The sequence below is a fragment of the Cryptomeria japonica genome, chromosome 1 (assembly GCF_030272615.1).
Source record: "Cryptomeria japonica chromosome 1, Sugi_1.0, whole genome shotgun sequence".
Taxonomy (NCBI): domain Eukaryota; kingdom Viridiplantae; phylum Streptophyta; class Pinopsida; order Cupressales; family Cupressaceae; genus Cryptomeria; species Cryptomeria japonica.
The window spans coordinates 397081936-397093527 of NC_081405.1; positions in this window are offsets into that span (position 1 = coordinate 397081936).

Here is an 11592-nt window from a genome sequence, read left to right on the forward strand (position 1 = left end):
AGTTATTCAAAAAAAAATTAAAATTAAAATATCACACTCCATGATCTTATGTCCTCTTAGCTCTCTCATATCCATAAATCAGTTATTTTATTTGTCCATCATTTCATTTAAAATATTATTTTATTATTATATTGTAATTAATATTATTATATTTTAACATATATTTTTTATATTTGTATATATTTTTATTAAAATAATTATAAAAGAAAAAAAAGAAATATTATTATTATTATTATTAAGAAGGGAGACAAGGTGGATGTCTTCAAAGGAAGATTGGGTATAAGCAAATTTTAATGGGGTTGCCAAGGTAATTAGTGACTCGTGGGTGTTGGATGTGTTGTAAGAGATTGGTCACGTGATGTGTAGAAAATTCAGCTACAAGAGAATTCACTTGAAAAAAGATTCTCAAATAATAGTAAATGCCATCAAAATGTGAAAAACTCCAAATTAGAAACTCAACAAACTCTTATTCTCAATTTTGGATTAATAAGAACGAAGGTAACAAGTGGGTGACGATTGACTAAATGGATATAAAAATCGACAATGTCTACCCAACACCCAAACTTTACCATATTTAATAATTAATTAAAAAAAACTCATTATATTTTAATTTTTAATTATTTAAAAAACATAAATAATAATAAAGTTTGAGTGCTAGATAGACAATGGCGTAAAAATTTCCTTCACATTGAACTTAACATATTAATCCTGGAAGACCAAAGTGGGCATTAATGATGGGGCAAAGTATCATGTGTTATTGGATTTGCTTAGGTTGCTTTGCATCAGCAAAGAAGAGAATGTTGACAGCAAACATTAAGATGACTTTATATTCAAAAAATTAGGGCATGTTTATTGGCACCATCCTTCTTGAGAAGAATGCAATAGCATTATGCGGACCGATTTCGAATGGGCGCCTGTGCAACTCCTATGGTGCTCCTGGCCATAAAAATGCTTCTTGGTCATGAGTATTTAACCTTGGATTGTAGACAATATTATAGAGAAAATATTGGAGAAATGTGTGAAGTTGAAGTAGAGAGGGGATTGGATGTTAGCGTTACAATAGCTTTCAAGTGCCCTTCTCATTTTTGTAATGACTTTTGACGAAGACTACTGCATAGGTCAAGCACAGGCCAAGTTGGAATTTCTTAAGGATGATTTTGGGTGAGTGTGGCACCAAATGGGAAGAAGGATGGTGTTGAAGGTGGTTATGCATTTGCATTAGGGATGGTTGGGTAAGGGCATGACCTTCCCTCCTTTCTTCTTTTTTTTTTTATTATTATGTAATATACAATGGTAACAATTTCTAGTTAATGTTTCAGTTGTTTTATTGTTTTGGTAGTTAAGCGCATGTATAATTTGATATTTCATTAATCGTGATACAAGCAATGTAATGGGCAAAAATTATTATTATTATTGTATTTCATATCTCTAGTTAATGTTTCAGTTGTTTTATTGTTTTGGTAGTTAAGCGCATCGTATAATTTGATATTTCATTAATCGTGATACAAGCAATGTAATGGACAAAAATTATTATTATTATTATATTTCATATTTCTAGTTAATGTTTCAGTTGTTTTATTGTTTTGGTAGTTAAGTGCATCGTATAATTTCATATTTCTAGTTAATGTTTCATATTTCTATTATTGTTTTGGTAGTTAAGTGCATCGTATAATTTGATATTTCATTAATCATGATACAAGCAATGTAATGGGAGTGGCACATCTATCCAAAAATTATTATTATTATTATATTTCATATTTCTATTAAATTATTTGGATTATTATTATTATTAAGTGCATCGTGTAATTTGATATATCAAACTTGTGATTCATGGATCTAATGTTCCATCTATTCGAAAATTATTATTATTATTATTATTATTATTATTATTATTATTATTATTATTATTATTAAATTATTTAGATTATTATTATTATATTATTTAGATTATTATTATTATATTATTATATCATTATATTTTTATTTTATATTCATTCTTATTCTTATCTTAGAGAAAAAAAGTAGATTTTATGTAAGACATTTTAAAACCCTATGTTGTCATTATATAATGTCTTTCAGTGTAACAAAAGAGGGGATATATAAGACGATTAAAATCAATGGTTAAATAAATGTAAAAAATGAATAAATTAAATATATAAATTTTTAGCTTTAAATTTAATGCATAAAGTTAACATACAAGTGTCGAGAATCCATTTGTTATGATATTATAATTTTAAGTTATGTAGTATGATTATTTCTTCTTTGTCACTTATGTGAATGTAAAGGTGTTTTTTGTGAATACAAATCTCGTGTTATGTGTAGAATCAAACTTGTGATTCCAAAATTTTGTTGTTTAAAACATGTTTGCCTTCGTGTGTGCACTTTGAATCTAATAATGAACAAGTATTATTTATAAGAACCTTTAAGGAATACTAAATTGTGAGGTCCATGGAGTCATTAATTAACCCCTAAATAAACTGATTTAATAGTGATGAACCAAAATCAAGAATAATGAATGAGTGGTTAATGTTGATATAATCCTTTTTATCAATTTGTAATTAAATTTGATATGGGATCAATAAATTCTTCTCATTGAGCTAAATGATTCTTTTGAATTAGGTTTAGTTTTTAAATACACCACCTCAATAAAATTTGAAATAAGTTGCACTTTAGTCAACTTATAATGGATAGTAAGGGAGGGAAACAAGGTTCTAAAATGAGAAATTCAATTTCAAGATTATGGATTCAAATTTATGATCATGGTGAAAATATATTACATATGTCGACTTGAATTTCATCATCAAAATACTACTTGCAACATCTTAGCTTCACAAAATACAAAGGAAATGCTACAAGAAATCCAAACTCAACCAATGAAACGGCATGAATTACATATAAAATAAAAATACTATTATTACCTTTATGATTTATGTCTCATTGTGTCCTAACTCCATTGTTCCTGGTTGCAGATGGTGTGCTATCAGACAAGCACTGATAGCTTCCAAGATGGCATATGAAGAATGGACTGATAACTAATAGTTAACTTATACTATGATATTCAATGCTAAATGACTATGCTAAAATGATTATGCTAAAAGATTATGCGATTTGCTTCAAGATTAAAACTCACAGATGCATAAGTTTTCACAAATGATTAGCTTTGAAAACTCACTTGAAGACTAACTCTCTCTCAACTCAAACTCCTGATCTTATAGACTTTGAGAGGATAAGATGATGTGGTCTGGATCAATGGTCATGATCAGATCTGCAGATTTGGATGGATGTGAGCAAAGGTGAAGGTTGAGAGAAAGGGGGGAGGAGAAGACAAGTGTCACTCATCTCACCTTGACTGGGTTGCTGATTGAGGGAATCTAGGGATGGTTGGAGAAAATTTAGGCTTGAGAGGACAAGTGGACTCAAGTCCTTCCTAAGATGTAGGTATGTTGGAGAGAATATAGAAGAAGGTTATGAAATATGTGTGCGTACACAATATTTCATTAAATTTGGAGGTTGAATTTAAGTGGCTAATAAATGATTTATTTATTTTAATTTTGTTGAATTAATTTAGCCACGTGATGGATGAGTTGGCAAAGGAAAGATGAAGTGGAGATGGAAGAATGAGTTGGAAATGAAATTAAATAATTTAAGAAATCATTTAATATTTGAGACTATAGGATAGGAGAATAATCATTAAATATTAGATATTCAAATGATTGAAGGAAATAATTAAATATTTAGAAATTCAATTAATTGATCAGAAGAATAATTAAATATTATATATTTAATTAATTAGAGGAATAGGATAGATGAATTAATTAATAAAATATTTCAATTAAATTAATTAATAGAAAGACACAAAATGAATTAAATTAATTAATTAATAGAAAGACACGAAATGAATTAAATAAATTAATATTTTCAAATTAACTATTTAATAAAAGAATAAATATTAAATAAATATAAAATATTTATTTAATTGCTCATAGCCATTTTTTATGTGAATACATTTTGCCCCTCTTTCAAATGATGTCTAGACAACATTGTTTCAAAGATTAAATCAAGTCTCGATGGTGCGCCTCATAGAGATAAAAAAAAATGATTGTGTGCCCCCTCGAGAGATTGATCATGAATTTGTTGAATAATTTTGATAAGTGATTGATCTCACGATAATTGAAAAGGTCCATCAATAAAATATATTCATAAAAAATAAATATAATTGCCCCATTGAAAAACATTAATTACCCTTCCAAATAAGAAATATAAAATTAACCAAAGTTAATTTTATTTTCATTTGCATCCTTGTCAGCTTTTTGAAGAAATTGTCTTGGTGAGGTGGCAAAATGGTGATCTCATTGGAGAACCATCGATTTGAGCGCGTTCAATGATATCAGCGACCTCCTGACTATGGGTATCCAGTATATATCTTATCTCGAATTTCTCGCAACTTGTCGTGATTTTTCATATTTTTTTAGCAGGTTTTTGGCTATTTTTGAATTTTTTCAGTTTTCGAAATTATGTTTAGCATTTTTGCTTTCTGTTTTAGCGCTTTTGCATTTAAAGTTAGTGCATTTGATAAGTTTAGCGGATGTGCTCATTTTGTTAGCGCATGTGTAATGTATGTTAGCACTTTTGCTTGGTCAGCACTTTTGCTCTCAGTGTTTGCACTTTTGATGCTTAAAACAATGCTTTTGTTCGTTTCACGCATATGCTCGAAGGTTTAGCGCTTTTGTTAAAAAGGTTCACGCATATATATGATTTAGCGTCTACGTTCAATAGAATAGCGCTTTTGGTAAAAGGATTAGCGCTTTTGCTTCTGATGAATGTGTTTGATGTATTGCATAGTTAAAAAATTCACTTTAATGATTAGATTTAGGCATTTTGATGTGCAATTGTGATGAATAGGTACTTGATTGTTTGATTTGATAATGTTGATTGATAGGATAAATGATTGATCAGTTTGATTTGATTGGATAGAGTAGCTCTAAGAAACCGATTTAGTTTCTGATGAAGAGCATAGCAGAGTTTGATTGAACTCAGTGATTGATAGAAAACCATGATTGATAGGTTTAAATTGATTTGATAGCCTGATTTGCTTCATGTGAAAAGATTTACCAATTATTGTTGTTAGAGATTAGCAATCTCTTTGATTTGATAAATAGATGATTGATGATCGAATTCTCTTGGTAAACAGGAGAAACTTGATGTTCTCCAGTGTCAGGAGAAATTCTCGGCAATGTGACACTTAGTACCAGAGCTTACACAGGCAGAGGTGAGACATATAGATGCCTGCAGATTACGCCACTTGTTATACATGCCTGATATTACCCATAATTGGGGATTGTTGACAGCGTTAGCCGAGAGATGGCATAGGTAACATAACACTTTCCACCTACCCATGGGTGAGATTAGTGTGACGCTTGAGGATGTCTACAGGATTCTCCACATCCCAGTGACCGGTGAGTTAGTTCAGTATGATTTTCAGGATTGTGGAGGGACAGAGGCGTGCAGAGCCATATTTGGTGATGAGAGCATTTCAAGAGGAGAGATCCAATGGGAGGATATGATTATGTATTATGAGACTCTCCTTGTGATTCTTGCAGGTTTGATTGGGGGATGATTCATCTGTCTAGATAGGAGACCTTGAGGTTTTGTTGTTGGTTGGGGTGAGATTCTTCAGAGCATGATGCATCGTCGGACTCGATATGTGTGGGTTGTTTGCATGCTTGCTCATTTGTATCATGATCTTCATTAGGTTGTTTTCAATGATGGTGCTAGTCTGTCAACAGGATGCACACTTTTGCAGATCTGGTGTTGGGAGCACATTGCTATTACTCAGCCTATTCATCATAGAGTTCGTGGTGAGAGGCAGTCATATGCTTATCTTTATGCAGGTATCCTTACTCAACATAAGCTGGGTAAGATGGAGTATTGGCGTTGGGTTCTTGATTCACTAGATAGTGTTATTTGGAGACCTTATATCGATTGTGAGCCATGGATGGATGATGCACAGACATTACCATTTATTATGCAGAGTAGATATCTCATTGGTCGGACTCCACTCGTTGTTGAGAGACAGTTGATTAGTCACATTTTGAGACAATTTGGTATCATTCAGCCTATGCCTACTGGTGTCACGATATATGCATGACGGTACAGAGATAGGCGAGATTGGGAAAGAGGTTGGACGAATTGGGAAGGATACTTGTAGGGCAGGGATGAGATCACCGAGAGGGTTTCCATCGACAGGAGGAGGCAGGATGACTGGACTGGGTGGGGGTTGCGGGAGAGGCATTGATTTTGGTCAGATTCAGCCAGACCCTAGGGTTATTGCAGCAAGTGGACAAGGAGGTGGAGATGAGGGTATTGGGGTTCATGTGCCATAGTAGGATGTGCCACAGCAAGAGACCATTGATAGTCTCACAGCACAGATAGATCAACTTAGAGCACAGATACAGACACTCATGACAGAGAGAGACACAGTTGTTAGGAGACAGCAGGATACTCAGGGCCTTCTTGATCACATTCAGCAAGTTGGATTGGGCAATCTCTCAGTTGATATTGTTAGAGCACTAGTTCGGGTCGAGAAGGAGACTTCCCGTTGGCGACGACTATATGAGGATTTAGTCACAGAGAGCCAGAGAGCAGGTAGCTATCATACCACTGTGAGGATGGATACTAGCAGTGGTGGAGTCATGGGACCTCCTCAGAGGAGTGGTGATCATGGGAGACAAGCATCTGGAGGATCTTCTCGCCCACAGCCACAGAGACAGACAGAGTCAGGTGGTAGTGGTACAGGACAGCCTTGACTTGACTTTGTATTGATGAGGCATTTGTACTTTTGATCTGATATCATTGTATACTTGGACTTTTATTGTTTTATGGTGATCTATATGCAGACATGGACTCTATATGATGATGATCTTTATTATGCATGTTACTCTATTTTATGATGATCTGTATGCAATGATTATATGGATGCAGTGATTAGATGGATGATGTGATGATCTTTTATCTTCATTATGATGATGTTTTATATGATGATGTAATGATAACTGTTGTTGATTTATTTTTTTGATGACCTTGGATGCAACTGAAAATGATTACGAACTTAAATGATGCAAATGCAATGATCTATATGGGAATGCAAATGAATGATTATGTAATATGTTATTCAAATATTTTTCATTTTTTAAATGTAATGCTTATAATGATTATGAATCTAAGTGCAAAGATGTAACTAAATGATCTTTAATGAAATGATAATGCAAATAATAATGTTGATACACTACATGATTAATGAAATGCACTTAATTGAATGCATACTAATGCAATGATTAAAATGCAACTAAATGAAATGGATGATGATTAAAATGATTCTAAAAATGAATGCACCTACAATGATCAAATGCAAATTGTTTTTGTTTGTCCAAGTATACTCAATCTTTATTCATGATCGTTGATCTGTGAATGAAATGAAATGCTTATAATGCAAGTGACATTGAATGCTTATAATGCAGATGAATAATGAGCTAATCTAAAATGATCTAACTAAAAATGATATTGCCATTCTTCATATGTTATCTTGTAATAGTGCTTGATTTCATCATTAAGCTTTAAAATGTTGTAAGAAAATACAAGCAACTTGACATAATGATCCGAGTTGACCTGAGTATTTCTTACATGGATTTTGATATAGCAAGTTAATACAAGCAGCTTGATATAATGAATCAAGTTGACCTAAGTATTGCTTGCAGAACAGACAAGGATTGTCTCCTTTCATGCATGACTTGGAACGTCCTCATTGATCTTTTGTCGATCATATCCTTAGACAAGTACATACCTTAATAAGAGATAAACCACATACAACAATCAAAGAAAATATAATCATGCCCCATCATAGCTTCTCTAGTCATGGACATCCTTGAGTCGCATAGAGTACATGATTAGCAATAAAATCAAGATATAAACATTGAATCTCGCATGTCATTCACATGTTCTAATGGTCATTAACTGATATAATCATCTTGATGAATGATCTTTGATAATCCTTTATTACTTGCTGGTTGATTCTTCATTTTCTGAGTTTCACGATTCAGTTGTTATAAGACGCCTTGATCTTCGTTGCTTTGTTTCTCGTTATCTGTTTCAAAACCCTAGGTGTTTTTGTTTTATCTAAGTTTTCTGAATGTTTTGGATTTTCAAAGATTCAAAAGATCACCTTAGCAAAAGGAAATAGGATTTTGCCCACAGCGGAAACAAATATTTATTATGGATGTATGAATTGATCAAGATCCAAACCATGGCACAATACAAATGCAGATTGATTGATTTTGATAAGATCTAAGACAGTGACTACGACAAGTATGTCAAAAATTGATAACTATTGGTAAGCTGCATATTTCCTGCTAAATGGTTCATAGCAATGGATGCAAAAGATGAAATGGATAAGCTAGGAAGCAATATATTAGATATGATGGAGTGGATAGGTGCGCAAAGCAATCTCATAGATGGAAGAACTTACTTTTTAGATAGTGCCTGTTTACCAGGTTTTCACCATCTAAATATATTGCATTGTTACCTTTTCTTCTTTTTTTATTTCTTTTAACTGTTTTATGCTTTTTAAGGGATATTCTGCTTTTCTAATTTTTACTGATTTCTTTAGGACTTTATATGCTTTTTATTGATTTTTTCCAGGACTTTATATCTTAAGCATAGAATTTCTTGAGATGGATGGAATTGATAGGTTCATCAAACCAATCACCTTCAGGGGTAGATAACTTGTATGCCCTTGAGCCATATGTTGCTACTATGACAAAAGGTCCTAGCCAATTTGGTTCAAATTTACCCTTCTTTTCTCGGTCTTGCTGATTTCTTGGATTCTCCCTTAGAACTATATCTCCAATCTGAAAAAAATGTGTGGCTTGACTTTGTGATTATAACTTCTTGCCATTCTCTATTGATACACTTTTTAATGATCTATTGCATTTTGGCGACGTTCGTGGATCAATTCAAGTTCTTGGAGTCTAGAGACTCATTTTTCTTCCTCTGGTACAAGACCTTTCAAGGAAACTCATAGAGAAGGTATCTCTACTTCTATGGGTAAGATGGTTTTTGATCCATAGACTAAGCAATATGGAGTTGCTCCCATTGGTGTGCAGATGCTGGTTCGGTATGCCCAAAGAGCAGGATTTAGTTGAATGTGCCAGTCTTTTCCAGCTTCATTGACTGTTTTCTTCAAGATTTTAAAGATAGTTTTGTTCGATGCCTCAACTTGACCATTTCCTTGTGGATAATACGGAGTAGAAAACCTATGTTGGATATGAAACTGCTTACATAGTTCCTTCACATCTTGATTCTTAAATTATCGTCCATTGTCAGTGATAATGGTCATAGGAACTCCATAGCGACAGATTATATAATTCAAGATGAATGATGATATTTGTTTTCCTGTCACTTTTGTCAGAGGTACTGCTTCAATCCATTTAGTGAAATATTCAGTAGCAGTCAATGAACATATGTCCATTAGAAGATAAAGGATTTATCTTTCCTACCAAATCAAGGCCCCATTGAGAAAATGGTCATGATCCGGCCATAGGATACAATTCTTGTGCTGGTGCGTGAATGAGATTCCCATGGATCTGACATTGTTTGCATTTTTTGGCATATGTGAATGAATATCTCTCCATAGTAGGCCAATAGTAACCCATACGAAGAAGTTTCTTAGCCAATGTTAATCCACTTGAGTGTGTGCCACAAATACATGTGTGAACTTCATTAAGAACTTTCTCAGATTCTTCTTGTTCGAGACATCTAAATAAAGTACCATCTAGACCTCGCCTATATAAGGTATCAACAATAATAGTATAGCGGGATGACTGATGGATAAAATTTCTTCTTTGATTGTGGGATCGGTCGAGAGGAAGGATTTTCTCTTTTAAGTATTGATAGGTTTGGCCGTATAAGGATTGATTGATTCCTGATATATGACAAATCATGTAGGTATGTTGGGATTGAATGGTAGGGGTTAATATATCTTCCACAAGGAATTCGTAACGCTATTGATTGTCCCGATTCTGCAAGAGAGATTCTATTGTAGCCATTGCATCTACTGCTTTATTCTCATTTCTTGGGATTTGAGTAAATGATATTTTTGCAAAGTGTTCTTTGAACTCTTCTACCAGCTGTTTGTAGGGCATGAGCTTATCATCCTTAGTTTGATAATTATCATTTATTTGGTTGATGATAAGCTGTGAATCACCATAAACATGTAATTCCTTGATATTCCATTCAATAGCCATTTTGAGCCCAATAGTCAATGCTTCATATTTTGCAGTATTGTTTGTGCATGGAAACCGTAGTCTATATGATTTTGGAAGTGTATGTCCCTGAGGTGTGATAAATAAAATTCCTGCACCTGATCCATATTGTGTATAAGAACCATCAAAGTACAATTCCCAAAATTTTGTACTTACTGTCAGAATGTCTGCATCAGGAAATTCAATGTGCAATGGTATGTTATTTTGTAAAGGAGCTTCAGCGAACTGATCAGCAATGACTTGTCCTTTGATAGCTTTTCGATCAACATACTCTTTATCAAATTAACTCAGTATCATAACCCATTTGGCTAATCTTCCTGTCAAAGTTGACTTGTTCAGCAAATACTTTAGTGGATCTATCTTTGCTATTAGCTTCACAGAATGAGTCAACATATAATGTCGTAGCTTATGAGTTGCAAATACAACTGCTAGACATGTCTTCTCTATTGATGTATAATTCAGTTCATAGTCGACAAGTGTTCAATTGATGTAATATACTGCTCTTTCTTTTCCTTCTTCATCATGTTGAGCTAGTAGAGCGCCTAATGATACATTTGTCGCCGAGATATAGAGTAACAATGGTTTCTCTTTGATTGATGATATCAGTACTGGAGGATTCATGAGATATTCTTTGATTTGCATAAAAGATTCTTCACATTTCTGAACCCATTTGAATGAAACATTCTTATGTAAAAGATGAGTGAATGGATGACATCTATCTGCTAATTGAGAGACAAATCTTCTGATTGATTGCAATCTTTCTTGTAAAGATCGCAATTGACTTATGTTCCTAGGTGACTCCATCTCCATGATGGCTTTTACCTTTTCAGGATCTACTTCAATTCCATAGGCTGATATAATGTACCCAAGAAGTTTTCCAGAGGTTACTCCAAATGCACATTTCTTTGGATTTAATCGCAACTGATATCTTTCTAGCCTATCAAAGATCTTGCTTAAGATGTTCAAATTTTCTTGTCTTGTAAGAGATTTTGCAAGTATATCATCTACATAATCTTCCATAAATGTATGCATCATATCATGGAAAATTGTTGTCATAGCCCTTTACTAAGTCGCTCCTACATTCTTAAGCCCAAATGTCATAACATTCCAACAATAAGTACCTCATGCACAGGTGAATGTTGTCTTTTCTTGATCTTTAGGGGCTATTCTTATTTGATTGTATCCTAAAAAGCCATCCATTAATGAAAACATCTCATGCCCTGCTGATAAGTCCACAATTATATCAATGTTGGGTATTGGGAAATCATCTTTGGGA